We start from the raw sequence: 21,295 nt of genomic DNA on the forward strand, positions 1-21,295 counted from the left end.
CTAAGTGACTGACATGCTCAGGTTTCAGCCAGTGGAAGAGAGGAGAGAAAGCAGAGGCACACCTACCATTTTAAGGCTCCAGCAAGGAAATGACACATAGCACTTCTGTTCACACATCATTATTGAGAAGTTAGTTACATGGTCACCTCCAACTGCAGGGGGGCCTGGGAAATGTAGTCTCCAGTTAGGCAGCCAAGTCCTCAGCTGCAACTCTATTACTATGAAACCCTGCAACACCTACAATGTGCTGGAAGTAAAACGGCCTCTCTCAACCTCTTTACCTAAAGAGAAACCCCTTTCATTCACACGCTGCTGCAACTTCTATATTGGTCCTAACCTCTAATGTATATTTTTTGGATCCTATGTACAGAGTTCCTATTTCAATTCTCTACTTTTTAGCAGGGTGACATTGGACAAGTTACCCTGGAGTCTCAGCTGCCTTATCTTTAAAACGAGAATTAAAATACTCATCTTGTAGAGTTATAAAATATAATAAAATGTTTGTAGAAGCACTTGGAGCAGTGGCTGGGATATGTAAAGCAGCTAGTAAATGTGTTCTATTGTTGTTGTAGTCATTGCATCATTTTCATTGTAATTGTAATGGCAAGTGACACTCACGGGTTGGTAAGTACTACTAACACTGTTGTTGGAGTGGACTGAGGCCTAGATTCCCACACGGTGAGATCCTAAGAAGGAACTCTCTTTCCTCACTTCTACCTGGTTGCTCTTCACACCATGCCCCGGCACTCCGGGAACACTTGCTGTGTCACATGTTGGATTTGGATTTGGCTAGCATGAGCTTCCTTGGACCCTCACCTGTCCTTGAAGACTAGCTCCTGCCAGTATTGTTCCTCCCTTCTCCCCAACACCCCCTCTCCAATGATACTAAAGATGCCCAGTGCAAGCCATATAAGTCTCTGCCAAGTGTTCAGTTGAGCCTGCTTGTGACAGGAGATTTCTTCTTGCAGGGCCCAAACAGTTTGGCTTGGTGAGCCCCTGACCACCCCATAGAGTTCTGTGGCCAGAGATATCCCACAGCAGGCCTGTGTGGACAGCTTTACAGTGGGCCTGGGCAGAGCTCACAAACCCAATTTGGCTCCAGATACACTCTCTGTCTTGCCAACATTCTAAGAATTTGGGGTGGAAGATTGCTTAGGGGACTGCCATCCTCAGTGAAGAGGAACCCAAACTTTTAACTGAAAAGATTCTTGGCCCATGTGAATTCACGATCTCTGGTGGGTGAAAACTATCCTGTGCTTTTGTTACCTGAGTTTAGTAAACATATTCAAGCTTACCACTCCTTTCATCCGACAGACTCACTAGAACTACACTGTCCAAAATAGTACTGGGTTATACGTGGCTGTTAGGTCATGTGTGGATATTGAGCTCTTTAAATGTGGCTAATCTTAATTGAGATGGACTGAAATTTTAAATACACACAGTCTTGAAGACTTGCTTAATATGAAAAAAAATTTAAATATCACTAAATAATTTTTATATTGATTACGTCATAAGAGCATTTTGGAAATATTGAATTAAATAAAGTACGTTGTTAAAATTAACTTCATTTGTTTTTCATTTTTACTTTTTTAAAAAATGCAACCACTAAGAACTTTAAAATGACATATGTAGCTCAATTATATTTGCATTGGACAGAACTGCACTAGATTTTATGGACTCAAGCTATGTAGGCATATAAATTTCAACTCTGTTTGTGTCCCAGTAAAGCTGAGAATAATTTCAAGAGGTACTATTGACCATAAGCGTTTCTTCTTTATGATTTTGATCAACAATGATAAAATCGCCAAAGTCAGCTAGTTTTAGTGAAGAGTCTTTACACACTTCATCTTGCATTGGCAAATTACGTTTCTACTATGTGCTTTCTCTTGAAATTATTGAAATTTCTGAAAAAAATTAATTAATTAAATAGTGACTATGTCTAAGAGAGTCTTAAGAAGATTCCAATTAGTTGAGGATATTTCTTTCCAGTTACTTTCTCTTCATATTCTGATTGATAAAATAGCTACCTTGTCAGATTAAGGGTAGGGGAACTCACATGTCAGAGAATCTGGCTCTGAACTGAATTCCATTAGATAAAGAGGGGTCTGTACCAGTAGGCTATAGCTGTTAAAGATTAAACAATAGGAGTATTATTCCATCAAGTTTTAGAAACTTGAGTTTGGTTTATATGTCTGGATCAGTCAGGATACAATCGGAAAGCAGAACCACTAGGAGCTATATTCATTCATTCGTTTATTCATTCACGTATTTTTATTAAGGGATTTATTACAGGGGTTTGACTTTATGCAATCATGGGAGCTAATTAACAGGCACTGTGAGGCTGCTGTCCTTGTGTCTGATGCTAAAGCTTGAAGTCCACAAGGATAAGGGAAGATGCATATAAAGTGGAGGAGAGTAGGAGCATGCTGGAACCCACAATCATCAGTTTTATTGCTTTTCACCTTGATGGCATGGATTTCCTGCAGAAGCTGGGGCCCTTCATCATGGTATTTATCTGACTTAATCCATCTGCTTAAAATTGCCAATTTTTAACCTGATGCAGTATTAATACACACACACACAAACACACACACACACACATACACATGTACACACATGAGTTGGAAAAGCAGAAGAAGAATTCAGCAGAAGGTGGAGCAGTTGCAGGCCTGAACTCTGTCTCATACCAAGAGGTGAGCCAGAGGACAAGTGAAGATTTGTGTGACTTATAACAATGAATGCTGCTTGACTTCCATCCTCCAAATCTGAGTCTCTCTGTGGCTCACCATCATTGGAAAGATACAGGGAAGGCAAATCTGGGAAACATAGCTCAACCTAGCCAGGTGGGACAAAATCAAAGCCACTAGAGGGTCTCTTCATGTGCGTGTTCTTGTTTTCTGTGCTCTTCAATCTGTCTTCTGTACATAGGGACATTGGGTATATGTGCGTAGCCTTTCTTGTCTTTCTCTCCTTCTCTTGTGTGTGTTTTGAATATGTTTGCGTTGTCTCCTTGGTGTATTTTTCTTTGTTGCTGTTTCTTTGGGGCTCATTTTTCTTTTTCTTTGATGCTGTATCTTTCCCTTCCTGTATCTTTGCCTCCTGGCGTCTTGCCTGTCTGCCTCGCTCTCTTTCTCTTTTATGACCAAAGGCTAAATTGCTTTAAAAAATAGTTTTAGTCCACTTAGTGAATATATTTTTATGGTCTCTATTCTTACATTCAAATAGACTACGGGGCAACTTAGATTTCTTTCTAGAAAAAAAAAGAAATCAACTTAAAAAAAAAGTTGAATGGCTCTAGATTAATGTCTTCTGTGAGTAAATATCCCTGGTAGAAATAGTCTAATCAATATTAAAAGTAATTGATGCCAAGCTTTAATGGATGCCTTCAAGCAGCTCTGACAGCTGCCATGCATCACCTCTTACCACCACAGCAGTTGACCAGTACTCTGTCTGGTTTTTAAAGGGTATTTATCACCCCATTTCACTATTTTGCTTTTTTCAGGTTGGAGATTGCTTCATGCATGTCACAGCAAAGAGCCACCTCTAAATTTGAGGGATCTCTAGAAAGTATTATTTTCCAAAAATTTTTCTAGGGACCTTTTCAACCATCATTCCTCTGTATCAATTATCAAATTATTAAACATAAAATTGCCCATATGGATGTTGTTATTATTTTGTCACTCTCCCATGTGGACCAGATTAATGGGATATTTTCCTTCTGTAGTCTAAATGCAGGGGAGTGTGAGTTTGGAGAAAGGGTAATTTGACAGCATCAAAGTTGCTTAGTGTGCTACTGGGGTCATTAACCAACAGGGAAGATTTGGACTTGCTGGAGAACAGCAGAGATCAGTGCGATACTTGGGTGGAGAAATAAATGTCAGCAGATAGGCAAATGGGAGAGTACAAGCAAATTTTCTCTGCTTCTTAGATTAACTAGGACAGGCTGTCTACTGTTGTGTATTTTCAAAAGATCTCACATCTGAAACTTCTAATTAGTTAGATCTATCTGGAGCTTGCCTCTCTACGTAGGTAGAGGCCCTCTCTGGTCAGGAAAGGGTAATGGAGACCTCACTCCAGGATGTAGGACCAATCATGACAGGTGAGCTTTCCTCTCATGCACACATGAATACACCCACACTGTACACACATACCCACGCACAAAACCAGATTGTAAAATGATGAGTTATAATTATAATATTGATGTCTGACTTTGGTATAGAATTTTAGGATTTACAGAGTGTTTTCTCATATATTATCTCAGAATGAAGAGAATAATAATGGGAGTCAGTGACCACAAGTAGGAGGAAATGGGGAGAGTGAACAGGAAAGAACAAGAGAAATAGATAGGGAAGAAAGTGCCTGTGGGTGGGAACCAGTTGAAAAGTAGAACATGGAGAATGGCAGTTAACCAAGGGAACTTAGTATCTCATCACTCATCTAATCAACCCATGAAGGATGACGATATTTTCTGTAAATGCGCCTCAGTATCTTGAAAACAGATGCAGTGGATTGGAGAGTATTGAGATTTGAGTCTAGAGTTCAAAATTAGTTAAACACATTTGGAAAAAGTTAGAACAAAGATTTCAGAGAAGGACAGCTATGTAGGCTGCTTTTACTAAATCTGTGTGAACTGTGGCTTGAAAACCAACTTCAAGCCTTGCAGAGTTTGGAACACTGATAAGGGTCCGCATGTGTTTCATACAGCTCTTTGCCCATGGGGAAGCAGAGCTGGACAATCAGGTGGTCCCCTCATACGGCATTCAGCATTTTGCAGGGGTGGAGCAATTTAAGCAGCCCCACCAAGGGACCTGATGCCCAGCTACGCAAAAACCAGAATAATCTAAACTGACCTCACTAACACGCCAGTCATGTGACTTGGGCTGGGTTGGAATGTGTGGTCTGAACGGACATCACTGTGGGTCCTGCCACCTCGCCCCAGAAAGCTGACATCAAAGGGCAGAGAAAAGCAACCACCAGTCCTCGCAGAGGACTGACATTTACTTCCCAAGGATTAGTTCTTGTATAGATGAAACCCCCCTTTTTTTTTCTAGTTTATGGTGGTTATATCAAAACGAGGATGATTTTGATCTTAGCAATGAAGTTGTTCTCCCTTCTCCAGGGTTTCCATATTCTGTGCTGTTCTCTTCAGTGTCTCTTTCCAGGCATCCTTGACAAGTAGAATTGGGATGTTCAGAACGATGAGCTTCATGTGACTCTTTCCAGATTTACTGTGACCTTCTCCATAGTGTGGGTCCCCCTGATGCAAGAGAGAAGAAAATAAATAAAAACCACGTGCTTTCAGTTCTGACTCTGCCCCTCAATACAGGCATTATACCTGGGCTTCGGTTTCCTCATCTTCAACACCAGGTGATCATTCTGGGTTGTCTCCAAATCTGCTTATGTTTTGATATCATGTGATGGAAACAATTTTAATGCCTTCTGTAAGAACCCACAGACTTTCTTTTTGTAATAAGCACGTGCTTCTTTCCTCTAAAATTACTAGCAGATTGGTTCAACATTTTGAAGGCTGCCAAAACAGGAAGATAAAGCTTTATTCAATTATGAATAATTTTGAAGAGCTTTGGGTGTGTCTCTTACAACAGGTCAGCAATTCCAGTATGCTGCCCACTGACTATCCCTGCAGGAATGTGTAAAAGTCAGGCCATGTGAAGCCTGGGGATCAAAGAGAAAGGCCAGGAGACAAACTGCCTTCCATGTTGGTGGGTGAGGGCCAGAAGGCTGGTAGGACCAACAGGGTAAAGATGGTGCCACAATCATATCTTCTTCAGTTTGAGACTCCCAGAAAGGAGCTCTTAGTGGAAGACAATCTTGGACCAAATGGCCTAGGAGAGACACCTGGGAGGTTTGTAATGTCTTTCACTAATGTAAGATGCCATGAATTCCTTTAGTATCACACATTAGGTTGTGTCTTCATAGATGCTTGATTAGGTCATGTCTACAGGCAAAACTCTTAGTTGAAACTTACAAAAGAGAGTAGAAAAAGGCAGAAATATTGTTTTTCATTCATCTCTTTATCTTCATGATGCTAAGGAAGAATATATAACCAACTTTAATCTTATGTGACTGTTTATTTGAGTACTAACCAATATTTCATGTGTAGGCCTTATTTGGATTTGGTTTACATGTTCATTCTTATATCATTCAGTTTAGTGAGAAGACACAAAAGTAAACTGAATAGGCATATTCTTGAATTATTGTTCTGTGTTATCCATAATCATATTTCTGTTGTTGTTTTTCTTATACTCATGTTCATTATACAGATTTTGAAAGGTACAGAATATAACTTAAAATCATATTACTAATAGTTTCACCCCCAGAGGCCACTGCTATTGAGATTAGGAGACATTTCTTTGTAGTTGTTTTCTTTGGCTAGGTAAATCAGAACGTTATTATTAGCGATTTTTTAAAATTTTAAAATGGGCATGATTCTTATTTCCTCTTATTAAAGAGGCCTGTAATAAGCCAATATTGATTCTCAGCTATTTTCTAAGTAGACCAAACTTGGCTTTGCTGTCTCTAACATTCTCAGCTTTGCCCTCCTGACTTCTCCACTCCAAGGGCCTCATGTGGTGGCGCTTCTGTCCACCTTCCCCATTTCATCGCATCAGCTACCGTGCCTCCATTTGGCCTGTTGTTCCTTTGTAAATATTCTCCCTCACACTCGGCCCATACAGCAATCTCCACCTTCAGTGACACATACATATTCAAATAGGCTTTTCAAATACCTAGAACCCATTGACATCAAGAATTACTCATATGGCCCACTGATAGATGAGATGGATTGAGAGGTCCTCAGATCCCACCATATTGTATTTAGAGTCCTTAGATGAAACTCCAGAAGAGATGATGAGAAAATGTTCACAACATTGGTGAGTCAGAGAGGGGCCCCCTCCCTCTATCCCTGTTAGAGTTAACTAAACCTTTAATTATAAGTTGTTTATGAAGATATCTTATTTCTATCTTGGAATCTGTCTATTTTTCTCTTGTTTCTCTTCTATAAACATTGTCTTCTCTTCCAGCTGGGTCTCTATATGTTCCAGTCTAATGAAGGGGTTTAGCTGGTAGCAGGTCTCAGGTGAGACTGTTCACAGGAACAAGGTTTAACCAACAAATCTAGGCGTCACCCTTTCCCTCACCTGTCCACCTCACAAGCACGCACAAACACATACCCTTCTAATCCCTCAGCAAGTCCCGTCAGTTAAGATTTCAAGCCATATCTATAATTCAGAGCACAGTTTTCTGCATCTACTATCCCTGTCCTTGTCCAAGCTCCTGTCGGGAAAAATTGTGAAAGACTTTGAAATGAGCACAAAAAGATTACCAGATGTCTTGTCTAGCACATTTTCCTCATTATCTGTTCCTTCCATAGTCTTTCAGCTATTTTACAACTGTTTTAAATTGTAGAAAACTGATAGTAATGCAAGTGGTTCTTATTCATACAAATGCAATTGATTATTGCCCTATGGATATTGGCCAGTTTTGCATCTACTGTATTTGCAATTCATTTCAGCATTTCTTATTGCTAACGTACGTGTGTTCTTTGACTTATCCTTTGAATTAGTTGTAACATCTTACTGTTTTCCTCATTAACTAATGAATTAAATCCCATCTTTGACTCACGGTTTTATGTTAAAAATCACTGTCCAACACTATTTTCAATTCTTTCCTGGACTGTATCTGTCCCCAAACTTGATTGTTTTCTCTTGTTCCCTCTTGCAAATCTTTCTCCATAGAGCAATTTGAATGATCTCTTTTAAGAATTGAAATCAGACCATCTCGCTTCTTAGCTGAAAAATTTCCAAAAGCATCCTATTGTTTTTCTAGTGAAATCTGAGCTCCATAGCATGGTTTACAAAACCCTAAAGGATCTGGTACCTGTGTTCTCTCCAACCTAGTCTTATACCCTTCCCAAGATTTTTCACCATAGTTCATCTAAACTGGCCCCATTTCTGTTCCTGAAATTTATCAAACCTTTTCCCATCACAGGACCTTCACACTTGCCTATCTATGCCACGTTTTATCTTGGACATTTGCCTGGCTGATTCAGTTTTGTTTTTTAGGTCTCAACTTTCCTCTTAGGTCCCCCTGAGACCTCTGGTCTCATTTCCCTGCTCAGATAAGCTCTCCTTGACTAATCTTTGTAAAACTAGCTCCTGCATTTAATATCAATTTTGTTGTAAAACTGGCTCCTGCATTTACTATTTTGTCCTATTTATTGTAATCTGTATTGACTTTACTTATTCCTTTATCTCATCTCTGTTTGACACCTCCACTAGGAAGAAGAGTCAATGAAAGGACAAAATGTATGGTTATATTATCTGTTTTATTACCAGATATATTTCCTGTAGCAAAGAGTGTTTGTAGAATAAATGAAAAATATGGGCTAGGAAATGCCGGAGGAGGAAAAAGTCCATGAATTTCAGAGGGAGAAATCTGAGGAAAGATGATTGAGAAAATAGAGGCTCTACCAAATGGCTAGTTGTAGTCAGATGAATGTTAACAAGAGAAATGGTGTGTTCCATGATGACCAGTGAGCCAGGTGTAAGTGTGGGTATATTCAGGAACAGGAACAAGTAAGGATGCAGTGCCCAGATACCAGTATGATGCTCTTTGGAAGAGTAGATAATCCATCTCTTGTTGACTTGTAAGTCAGATATATTTAGTATAGTGTTCTGTCCCTTGTTGTCTTGGGGCTTAGGTAGAAGTTCAATAATTAAGAATTCCCAATCTCACTAATGTAGTAATTTTATTATCCTGGTTTCTAGAACATTATTGGTAATCAATTAATGCTGGATGAACATAGAATGAATGAATAAATACCTTGTATGTAAATATAGTTTCTAGAAAGATAGAGGCATAGATAAATAAGATGCTTTGATACACTGATGATAGTTGTACCGACATGGGAAAATGAAACGTTGCTCTGAGAGTAGTGTGGTTAGAGAGAGCTCATTATCCTGCACTGTTTCTCTTATTCCAAGTCCTTTTAGATCTTGTATTTCTCCTCAATCTCCTTTCTCCTTTTAATCACTTTATTTTTCACTATGGTCTCCTATTTTTTCTGGGTACTTTTTACTTTTTGTTGACATTTTTCTGTCTTCACCTTCTCTAGAGAATGAGTATGGAAGGATCTCCAAGCACCAAATACAGCTCACTAGCTCTAGTGAAGCTTTTGAGAATAACGTACGCATGAAGGGCCATAAGTTGATGATGTTGGCCATACTGATGTTTTTAATGATGAGAGTGACAAGATCATTAAAATATTAAAGCCTCCAGGCCATGAAAATTGGGCATTGACCACGAAATTAAGATTATTATAGGTAATGGAAGAAAGGTGATGTCTGAGCTTGGATTCTCCAGAAAGTAAAGCCTGAACCAAAGGCAGAAGTGATAGTAGTTTATTGAGGAGTGAGATCCAAGGAGGTGGAGACAGGGCCAGGTAAGCAGGGAAGAAGAGAGAACAGAACAAAGATGCATTATAAATTTGAAGTTGGCCATTGCTATAGGCAAATAGTTGTTCGAGCTCCCAGGTTTGCCTAAAGCGGCATATGAAATGCTTTTCAAGGTTACCAGCATAAAAGGGAAAGCAAATCCATCAGCTTACATTCCCCATTAGTCAAAGGTTCATCCCACAGCATGATAATTTTTCAGCATTTTCAAGTTGCACATTTGTGAATGCCAAGAGGACTCCCATTGGGGTCTGCTACTACAGTATCATTAAAAAAGCTCCTGGGCAGAAAGTAAGTGATGCGTGGCCCAAATCTGAGATGAGGTGCATCAGGGCTCACCAGCGTGAAGCTAGGTGGTCAGAATAAGAGACAGATGAGGGCAAGAGAACATGAAGTGGGGTAAATAAATGTTTAAAATACAGGGGAAGCAGCAACATAAAAAAGAAATAGAAGAAGAAGAAGACAGAAGACAGAAGACAGGCAACAAGACAGAGAATGATTAACCAGCTGTGTGACCTTATACAATGCAATTTACTTCTCGCAACCTCAGAACCTTTGACTGTGAAATGAATTAACATTGGCTGAATGATGGAATCAACTGGTGATCCTAAAAAACAGTAATCTCTAGGTCCCACCCCCAGATTTTGTGATTTAATTTGTCTCTGGTGCAACCCAAGCATTTGAGATTTTTTTAAAAAACTACCTAGGTGATTCTAATATGTAGGCAAGATTAAAAATCTTTGTCTAAAACCTGTAAGGGTTCATCCACTTCTAACGTGTTATTATTCTATCCGCTGTTTTAAAAACTTCTAAGGAAAAATATTCTCCAATCATCTTCTTCAGTTAGATATGTTTTATAAGAGCTTTCAAACTCTGTGTACTTATGCTTATATTCCTCCATTTGCAAATATATCTCAGTTAAGCAGATTATTGTGGTTTTCTCAATTTTAGGCCAATTATAAATTAAACTAATTGTTTCAATTGGCCTTTGATTAATATGTTTTTGTTTCTCCAGAATAACTCTGTTGCAATTTCTACTGGCTGCGTAGTATAGTTCTTCAGAACGTCTGCCTGAAGATCTTTCTTCTTGCCAAATTCTTTTGGGGAAATTGCTAACTGGAAACTCTTTTTTCCTATTTTGCAATAATTGGACTGATTTTCAGTTACTCTTCTCTAAAAATATGAAATACTAAGTAGATATAAAAATTTTAAAAATATAAATTTATGTAAGATATAAAGAAGGGAGATACAAAAGATGCCCACGCATCTACTGACCGTTTTGGAAAAAAGACTATTATTAAACTAAAATTTCCTGTGGGTATGCCTTTGCATCCTAACTTATTCCATTACTACCACTCAAAGGTAGCCACCGTCATGAATGTTGTGTGTGCATGTGATTGAGAGAGAGGTAGAGAGAGAAAAAAAGAGATAAAGATGGGGAAAAGAAAAGAGAGAGAGAGTGAGAGAGAAGGAGAAAGAGAAGATTCCTGCATGAGGCATTTGTTACCGTTACTAAAATTGATATACACAATTTTTCTCACATTTTAGACAGAACTCGCTTACAGATGGAGGAAGATTGGAAAATGTAGTCTATTATGTGTCCAGTATAAAAATAAAGTGGTTTGGAAAACACGTGACATATTCTCTGCTATACAATAATACTTTGATGAACATTTAAATTGTTTTCTTTTTATTACAGTTGAACTGCTATAGACATTCTAAGTCTCTCAATGTCCACGTGCAAGAATTTCTCTTGTACAGTGACTTTTGAATCTTTTCTTTTTTTTTTACCATAACTCCATGGAAGAAAGGCATTTTACATCTTCTTCCAATGTAAACATATGCCCACATAGATACTTGAAACTGGGGGAGAGTTTTCACCAAGAAATACTTATCCATTACTTGTTAAAGAAATTTACCAGTTTGGAGTTCTCAGTTTCTAGTATTGTTTCCAACCTGTGTAAACTTTAACACTAATTCTTCTCGCATGGAAAGAACTGAAAGCTAATGCTGAGATGTTAACTGTTTTTTCCTTTTAGATTCACCAAACTTTTCAATTATAGCTTTTGCACGAAAAACAAGTCACTTATTTCAAAAAATTGGATTTTTCACATTTCTCTCTTTACCAGGGTCGTCTGATCTCTTCCCTGAATCCAGGTGAGGCCATGGATGAACCAATAATCCAGATGGAGGGGTTTCCTCATGTCTGACGGGCAAACACCAACTTCATGATCACAACCTGTTTTATTATCAGGGTTTTTTTTCTTTCAATTTTGTTGTGGGTAGGAGAAATACCACATTGCTTTAATCTGAATTTCTTGTGGAGCTTATAAGGATAAGCTTTTTACTTTCCAAATGTTTGTTGACCACTGAATGTATATATGGATGTATTTGCATGCATGCGTTTTTGTTTAATTGTAAATTTTCTATAAAGTCTTTTGCTACTCTCTTTTTTATTAAGTGCTTATATTTTTCATATTTTATGAGCTCTTTTTATAAGCTTAACCTTTAATATTTAAATGCAAAAAATACATTTTATTTTATATACAATTTCATTATATATATTAAATAGAATGTGTATTTCTTCACTTATAATTACTATCATGGAGCCTATAATTTAAGAATGCTAATGAGGAAGTAATATGGAAGATCAATTGGATGGAAAAGTGAAATTTGATGCTGAGACAACTTAGCAAGTTTTCTCATTAATCCATAAGAGAAGGTAGTAAAATGTGAACTGTAGAAGAGAAAAGAGGAGATACTAGAAGCTCAAGTGAGTTTTTTCCAAAAATGTAGAAGATTTGGCAGTTAATTTATCGCCCATGGGAGGAGATGTTACTAACGCTGATTCTAAGTTATTGCGTCTGTTGCCTGGGAGGAAGGTGCTGCCAAAGAGAAAAGTGGGAGTCGGTTCAGGGAGGAGTTTTATAGAGGAAACGATTGACTCTAGAGATTTAAAAAGGCTAAAGAAGCAGGAAAAATTCCCATAACCTTAGAGGACAACTGATACTAAGATTTTAATATATATTCTTTTAGACTACTCAGAAGTATACTTTACAAAGTTGATATGTTATTTTAGGTAAAATTCTTAAAACCATTTTTATACCTAATATGAGTAGATCTTCATGTTAATAAACATTTTCTATAAACAGCTATTTAAATATGTGCAGAATAGTCTTATAAATATACCATTTTCTCGCTTTGGGATAATTTGATTAATTTCAATTTCTTACTGTTGTTTTTTAAAAGATCAGCATAATCTGAAATGTTTTTGTATATAATCTTTCAATTTCTGATTATTCCCTAAAATAGAGTCTCAAAAATGTTATTACTGCAACAATTATGTTTGTGTTAACCTATTTGTTATGTGGCTTCTACTCCTTGAAGAATTATGCTAATATATTCATTCTCAAGCAGTGTATCAGAGTGCCGAGTTACCATACCTTCTACATTGAATACTTGCATTAAAACAAAAAGGCAAAAGCAAGAAAACTCTGCTAATTTAACACAGTGAAAAACAAAACACCAGCATCACGTTGATGCTTTATTACTTTTTTCATCTATTCAAATACTCTGGGCTTTTAACATTGTGTGCATGTGCATATGTAGAAATTGTTTGTTTATTTTGACACTCATTGAGATTCAATTTGTTTCAATCAATTTATGTGTTTTATATTTATCAAGCTTTTCTGCTTTCACTTTAATATTTTTTGCAAATACGTCTCTCCAAGTTTGTTGTTAAAGAGATTCATGTTTCAATATGCTGATTTTATGGAATTCTTTATTATGATTAAAATACTCATCAAAGAAGTAAATCAGTAGGAGGTTCAAGGGATCCTCAGGTCAGAAGGGAGCATTAGGCATTTGAAGCCCCATTATGGTGGATGGGAGCATTTACAAAGGAAGTGGAAGGATGCCAAAGCTGAACGTTGCCTGTGGATTGCCTAGAGTATGGTAAGCACTTAATAAATATTTGTTGACTGGTTGTTCTAAATCCTGCCCAGGATTTGTCTTACATCTATCTCTTCTTCAGTTAAGATAGAGCAATGAATTTCTATTCTTCAATGAGGGCAAAGCATTTTGGTAATTTACAGTTAGGTAAAAATGAGAAATCTTTCTGACTCCATGCTTTGAGCCCAAATGGTTGCTGGACCTAGATAAGCTTTGGTGGATCATGGCCTTAGCCATATGTCTTTTCTATGTAGTGTTAAAACTTCCTGGCATAGTCTTGTTTCTTCATATAAAATAGTATCTGGAAGGGGAACCACGGGCTTTTGAGGCTGGGCAATCCTTTAATGACAGTACCTCCTGAGTAGAAGAGGATAAGTGGAACGTAACCAAGAGAATTTTATTAGTGAAGCCAGTAGCCTTGTGGTCTCTCCTACATTAAACTGTGTTTGAAAGAGATAAAATGGTCTCAAATGGTTATATCTCCTTATAAACAGACTGCTCTGCTGAACTTGATGGAAAATTCTGGTTAGCATGATGAACCCAGACTTTCTGCTACTGAATAAGTTCCTTCTTAGATATGGACCAGAATCTATCACTGACCTTCTAAGATTTTGGTTGTGGCGGGTGATTTCCAAAAACCTTAGTTGTGTGAGATAAAAGTGATTTCTCTAGTATTTTTTCCATCTTTACAATTGATTATGCACCTAGAAATGGCTGTAAATGTACATTGGAGGAGTACATTAAGGGATGCAGGCTTGGGGACAATCCAATGACAGAGGCTTGATTTCACCACCTACTATGGTGACTTATGCAAGTTATTTTCTCTCTTTAAACCAGAATTTCCTTATTCTTAAAATAGAGACTGTAACCTTATGATGCTGTTTCCTTTAGTGTCAAAGTTCTTTCATCCTGCAGGCTTTTTTCCTCAACCCTGGGCTTCTGCAGATCATTCTTCTCTGAGCCTCTGGGTCCCCCAAACCAGAGCGCTGGACAACATCTAGATCTCCTGCATCTCGTATACAGGCTTTGGGGAAATAGAAGTGTTGTCACATCCTTAACTATCTAATCGTTTCCCTCTTTGAATGCTGTACTTATGGTACTGTACCATATTATACAAGGCACCAAGCTGTGTAGGGGACTACTCCCTCACAATGTGGGCCCAATTTTTTTCAGGTGCCCCTATCCTTATTGAGAATTTTCCACAACGTGCCCCCAGACTCCTATAGATCCCAAAAGGGGGAAAATGAAGACGGTAGTATTTGCCCTCTTTGCTTTAACTCTTCATAATCTTCCTGAATGTCTCAGTGTTATTCTCCCTTTCCCTTCTACCCCATCTTTTCCATTTCTTCCCTAGGCTTCTGTATATCTCTCCTATACTCTCTTCTGAGCTCTTTCTACCTGTGTTTTCAAGTCAATCAGACCTGTACCCTGATAACCAATTATAGTAGACTAAATTTAGAAAATCAGTTTATATTTTCAGTAATACCAAGACTTCAAGCCCCTTCATTTGCTTTAGATTTAAAATAATCTCTTTCGAAATTGAATCTGACTATTAGCTCTTTGTCTTTGAATTCCTGCTATAAGAACATTTATCATCTTTAAAGCACATGAATGCCTCTGAGTGACTAAAAAAAGGTTGGTACAAAGAAATGGAAAGAGAAAAGCATATTAATATTATTCAATAATTATCTCCATTGCCCTTTCTTAAGTTATTATAATAAATGAAACTTCTATAATTATTTACTAAGATTTCAAATTTCGAAACAAATTTTCAATGAAAATGATAAAGTTCTATTGTCATTAATTAATGCACACTGGCTTTTTGACAAACTTACTGTTATCATATTTGATTTTAAATGTATCTGTGAAACTGAACATAATTATTTTTGGGGGGTGAATAACTTTCCTGAAGCTTTTTTATTATTATTAAATCAGCTATACTGACATATAGTTTATAGAATCTAAAATTCAGCAATTTTAAGTGTACAATTCATCGAGTTTGGGCAAATATATAGAGCTGTGTAACTACCACTACAAACGTGATATGAAACACTTTCATCACCCCAAAACATTTCCTTCATGCCCATTTGTAGTCAATACTCACATCCTATCTCCAGCCCCTGGCAAGCGTCAATCTGCTTTCTTTCACTATAGTTTGGCCTTTCTAGAATTTCAGTAAATGGAACTATACATTCTGTAGTCTTTTGTGTCTGATATATTTCGTATAGCATGATGCATTTGAGATCTATTCATGTTGTTGCATAATCATTGGTTTCCTTTTTTTTTTTGCTGAGCAGCGTTCCCTTCCATGGGTCTATCACAATTTGATGAGTGTTTGGGCTGTTTCCAGTTTGTGGCCATTATAAATAAAGCTGCTATGAATATTCAAGTATAAACTTTTGTGTGAAGAGATATTTTCGTTTCTCTTGGGTAACTATCTAGGAAAAGGATTACTGGGCAGTACGGCAGCTGGGTGTTTAACTTTTAAGAAACTGCCAAATGTTTTCCAAGTGGCTGTTCTATTTTAAATTCCCACAGTGATATATGAGAGTTCCAGTTGCTCCATATCCACACTAATACTTGATATTTTCAGTCTTTTTAATTTAAGCCATTGTAGAGAGTATATAGTATCTCATTTTGACTAATGACTAATGATATTAAACACCTTTTCATGTGCTTATTGGCTATTTGTAATATATTTTTACAAAGGATCTGTTCAAATATTTTGTCCATCTTTTATTGGGTTCTTTGTCTTCTTTGAATTGCACTGTAAGTGTTGTATACATATTCTAGGTACAAGTAATTTATCAGATATGTGTCTTGCAAAATGTCTTCTCCCAGCCTGTATCTTTCCTTTTCATTTTAACATGTCTTTCAAAAAGCAAAAGTTTCTCTTTTTTTGATGAAGTCTAATTTGTCAATTTTTTTCATTATATGATTGATTTTTTTGTATGTCCTAAGAAATCTTTGCCAAATCCAAGTTCACAAGAATATTCTTCAATTTTTCTTCTAGTAGTTACATAGGTTCCCCTGATATAGTTAGGTCTATGATCTATTTTGAGTTAAATTTGGTAAATACAAAATTAGGGTTGAAGTTTTGTTTGCTTGTTTGTTCTTTTTTGTTTGTTTCACATGGATAGCCAAAATTTTATTGGAAGGACTATCCTTTCACCACAAAATTACCTTGGCATCTTTGTGGAAAATCAATTGTCTACATACATGTTGATCTATTTCCGGACTCCCTTTTCTGATCCATTTATCTTTATATGGTTATCTTTATACCAGTATTACACGTGTCTTGACTACTATAGATTAATAATATGTCTTGAAATTGTGTAATCATTTACATGATTTATCCTTCTAGCTTTGTCCTTCTTTTCCAAATCATTTTGGCAATTCTGCATCTTTTGTATTTCCATATAAATTTAGATAGAACTTTCTTGTCAGTTTCTACAAAAGTCTTGTTGAGATGTGAATCGGGATTGTGTTGAATCTTTAGATCAATTTGGGGAAAACTAACATCTTAACACTATTGAATTATTCTATCCATAAACATGGCTATATTAGTCAGCTCAGGCTGCCATAGCAGAATACTACAGACTGTGTGGCTTAAACAACACGTATTTGTTTTCTACCAGTTCTAAAGGCTCAAAGACCAACATCAAGGTGCCAGCAGGTTTGGTTTTCAGTGATGCCTCTCTTATTGACTGGCAGCCAGTTATCTTTTTCTGTTTCCTCACACTGCCTTTCCTTTGTGCACATGTTCAAGGGGAGGGCTGTGGGAAAGAGAGAGAGATTGAGAGAGCATGAGCTCTGTTGTCTTTTCCTCTTATTATAAGACACTAGTCCTATTGGATTAGGGTCCTACCCTTCCAGTCTGTCAAATTACTCAAACATCCAATCATGTCTTCCTATGGGAACCAGAGGTCACTCCTCCCTCTTGTTACTACAAAGTTAGCCTCCCACAGCCCTTGCTTCTTCATTCAGTTTCCAAGTGCAACCGTCATGTAGTCCTGTGTGGTGTGCTATATCTTCCTCCCCTGTGCTGTGATTATATATGACTAATAAACCGCTGTCCATCTCATCTTTCCAATGTCAGGGCTGATATGTTTGGTCCTCCGATAATCCTAGGGTAGGAATCCCTCTCTTACTAATGAGGTGAAGAGGAGGTGATCAAAATAAGAAATATAGTTGGTAGTTGATTTTAGTGTCTCCTCTTTGCTTATGTGGTAGGATAATATATAAGGTTATGCATTTATATGTGTTCTGTCTCCTGTCCTGTCTCCATTTTCCCTCCTTCTCTGGTTTTTATTTTCTGGACTCAAGAATTCTTCAGGGCAGAAAACAAAAGCTGTTGGAAGCCAACCTACTTCCTCATGTTCTGTGAAAGTCTGAGTCATAGAGTCGAAGAGAGTGAGCTAGGGTACAAGACAGTGGACTTGCTTGGAGGACAGCAGGGATTGAAAGAGAGACACTGCCTTGAGAGTCTATAGCTTTGAAGTTCACCTACAGACTCTGAAACTTAGTCTGATTGCCAACCTCAGAGAATATTCCATCCTATTCTCTTTTAGTGTGACAGGGAAGCAGTAGTCATTGGTTTAGATGGATGATGAGGGCTTGAATCAGTATGGAGAGGCGACCACTCTTCCTGCATAACTGAAACTGTCACTGGCCCAATGTTATAAATAAAGGACAGATTTAAATTGATTTAAGGAAATTAAAAAGATGTGAATTTCTTGAATATATGAGTTTATGATTTATATCTTTTAAAATTGCCAGAATTGTTTCACATGCTTGGCCTGAGCAATGAATAAGTGGTCACTGGCCATTTTGAGTGAAAGTCTTACAGTTCCACAGAAAGGATGAAATAATAAAAGAAACTCTTGGTGCCACCAAATTGGGGGATTCTATGTCCATTTGTCTCATCTCAATGAGTGCAAGTCTAGAAATTAATGTGTTGCCATCAACAGCTTCATCAATCAATACACCTGGGTGTTGCCAGGTGACACAGTCTGTCCAGGCCCCCACAAACTGGGATCTAATTTTGGTGATGCATAGAGCGTCCTTGTTATAACAGATATTGTTTTCTTTATAAGTATGAAAACTTCTCTGGTTCAAGTGACAGGTGGTTGGAAATATTACTTTTGTTTTTGGCAAAAGAATGTAAGGCCTAGGCAGGAGGGAATGTCTCGGACACTCAGTACAGAATCTCATCTTCACAGAAGCCAAGTCTACTAATCAACAGAGGCAGTTACTGTTTGTCACTACCTTGAGCTGCTGCTTTCTTAGTTTGGAAAAATCTTATCAAACAGCAAAAAAGCTAGCTAAACAATCATAGAATGCCCAAAGGAAAACCCTGGGCAGTGTTTTCCCTGGGGCTTCTTTCTATCTCCCATGGCTACCTCTTCTATATCTGAGTAAAATTAGGGATAGCAAGTGAGAAATTAAATGCTCCATTATAAAAAGAGAAAATTATACTGGTATTTTATGTTTCAAAGCCATTATGAAATGTGTCGTAGAATGAGGTACAAGTATTAACATCCATTTGATGAATTTCCTTTCCGTCTTTTACTGTAAAGATCATCTGCAATGTTTGTGAGTCGGAAAGGCAGCTTTTGCTCTTCATCATCCCCCATCCCTCCACCGCATCACATAAAGTAACATTTTTCGCACTCCCTGAAGACTTTCCAGATTAAGGCTCATCAAATTGTAATCTTTGATGATCTTCCTACAAGTGTGAAGAAAATGTGACAATTAGGTGGATTATCTGGGAGCATTATATGTGGTAAGCCTGTCATTGATTTTTAAGTTAACAAAGAGTATATTTCCAGAAAATGTGAATGCATACAACCTACAAATTATTATATTTTAAGGCTCCAAGATAATTTAGAGTTCATAGTCGTAGTGAAATGAGCACTGGATGAGGAGCCAGAACACCTGGATTTGTGTCCTGGTTTCACCATTTCCTATCAATGTGATCTTAAGCGTATTTTCTATAAGTGTCATTTTATGCATCTGTACAATGAAAATCCAATCTCTGCCTTTCTAACCTCATGCATTATTGTGAGGATCCAAGAAGATAATGAATGAGAAGATGCTCTGTAGTTAGTGAAGTATTCTATAGACTTGAGTTCTTATCTGCTCCAAAGCTGTCCTTTTACAAACGAGGAAACCAAAGCCCTGGTTTCTAACTCATCCAAAGGCAAATAAACAACTCTCAGAAATAGACAGTTTTAGTATAATATTTCAGAAGCACCCCGATAAGCCCTCTGAATATTCTCCACTCTAGATTGTATATTCTTGCCCCTACACCAAGCTTCTCTGTTTATGTAAAAAGTAAGTAAAAGATCTATCATTTTTACAGTGGTTAAGTAGGTCTTTCGTACCGTGATTGCTTCCAGTTGTCCACTTGCACAAGAGGAATGAATTTTAAGGGACATATGTGACTTTTAGTTGCAGGCATAAACACGCTTAATTCCCTATGCTCTCTGAATATAGAGAAGTCACGTCAGGTTGCAATAAAATATGGGAGATGCCACTGCTATGATTTTATGTAATACTGAAGAAGTTTTCTTTTTACTTTATTTAATAGAGGAGGATCTCTCTCAACTCTCTTTACTGTTAAATCTATAGTACTTAGAACACTACTTAGCATTTAATAGGGTTCAGTGGGTATTTGTTGAATAAATGAAGTCTGGCTTTTATAATGAGAACCAAAACAGGTTACTATTACTGAAAGTCATTCATGTTTATTTGGAAAGGATGTGGTTGATAGATTCAAATATATTGAATAGCAATAATTTTATAAATGATACCAGGAGATGGATAGAAAAAAATTCTTTCTTGTGATTTCCGTTGTTGGTGTCTATCAGGTGGAAGATGGAGTGGGGAGAGAAACACAAGCAACAGTGATAATTCAAGTTTTATAGAGAAAAAGAGCAAAACTTTACCCTGTAGGCCTCAGGCAGCAAAGGATTCCTGAAGGAGGTGAACATATGGGGACATATCTATCTTAAAATTGGTAATAGAAAAAATTATAGGAGATTGTTTCTGAGGCAAGATCTTTAAACAAAGAAAACACAAGGACTGAAGATATGAAGAAGCCCTGGAGAGGAACACATGCAGAATTCTAAAAAGAAGAATTTCACAAATGTGTGTGTGTTTTTTTATTCCAAAATTCTTCTATTCTCTGCATGAGCTCTCCACCAATACAAAAAGGCAAAGCAATAAGTTACTTTCTTGGCTTCATGTTTTTCAGCAAATGCCAGGGTTTCATCTGATAAAGAGTATGGCCTTTGAAATCAAATTCTGGCTCATCTGGGTACTCAACCTTTTAGAAACTCAGTTGTCTCATCTCTAAAATGCAGATAATAATGAGTTTTGTTAAGATAGTTCAATAAATAAGTACCCAGGCTAGTCACTTGACATGCAATCTTTCCTTTTCTCCCCCCTTCTCCCTTCCCTTCTAATTGTCGTCTTTCTTTTTCTTCCTCCCTCTTCTTCTGCTCTTTCTCTCCCTCCTTGAGGAAAAAGAAACCCTTCTGTAGTTAAAAGGATCATATATCCTCTGAGCACTACGGGAAAATTTGTTTTAATCATAATTTATTCAATGTCAAGATCTCTAATATTTCCTTGGGTCTCCCTTTATGGGGAAGCAAAAGCAATACATGATGCGATCCCTTCACAATATTTTGGGGGAGTCAAGATTTATTCATATGACACAAAGAGCCATAGCTAAATGATAAAATGCTACATTAAATATAGTCAAACATCACATAGTACAAAGAATAATTTCTGTGTCCTAGTGAGGAAGGAAAAAGATCGACTGTACCTACCAGCTACAGTTAAGAGAACTGGCACTATCAAGCCAAGGC

At 37.3% G+C, this 21,295-nt stretch overlaps 1 long non-coding RNA gene across 1 annotated transcript in view; it reads right to left on the reverse strand.

Annotated features, from left to right (window-relative positions):
- Positions 1 to 4,885: 4,885 nt before the first annotated feature.
- The window catches only part of LOC111769778 (uncharacterized), a 75,932-nt gene continuing 59,522 nt past the window's right edge, over positions 4,886 to 21,295 (reverse strand). Inside the window, exon 3 of the long non-coding RNA XR_002802598.2 lies at positions 4,886 to 5,257. This is a non-coding gene — a long non-coding RNA (uncharacterized lncRNA). The remainder of the gene's footprint in view (positions 5,258 to 21,295) is intronic.

This window comes from Equus caballus, chromosome 21, assembly GCF_041296265.1.
Source record: "Equus caballus isolate H_3958 breed thoroughbred chromosome 21, TB-T2T, whole genome shotgun sequence".
NCBI classification, from domain to species: domain Eukaryota; kingdom Metazoa; phylum Chordata; class Mammalia; order Perissodactyla; family Equidae; genus Equus; species Equus caballus.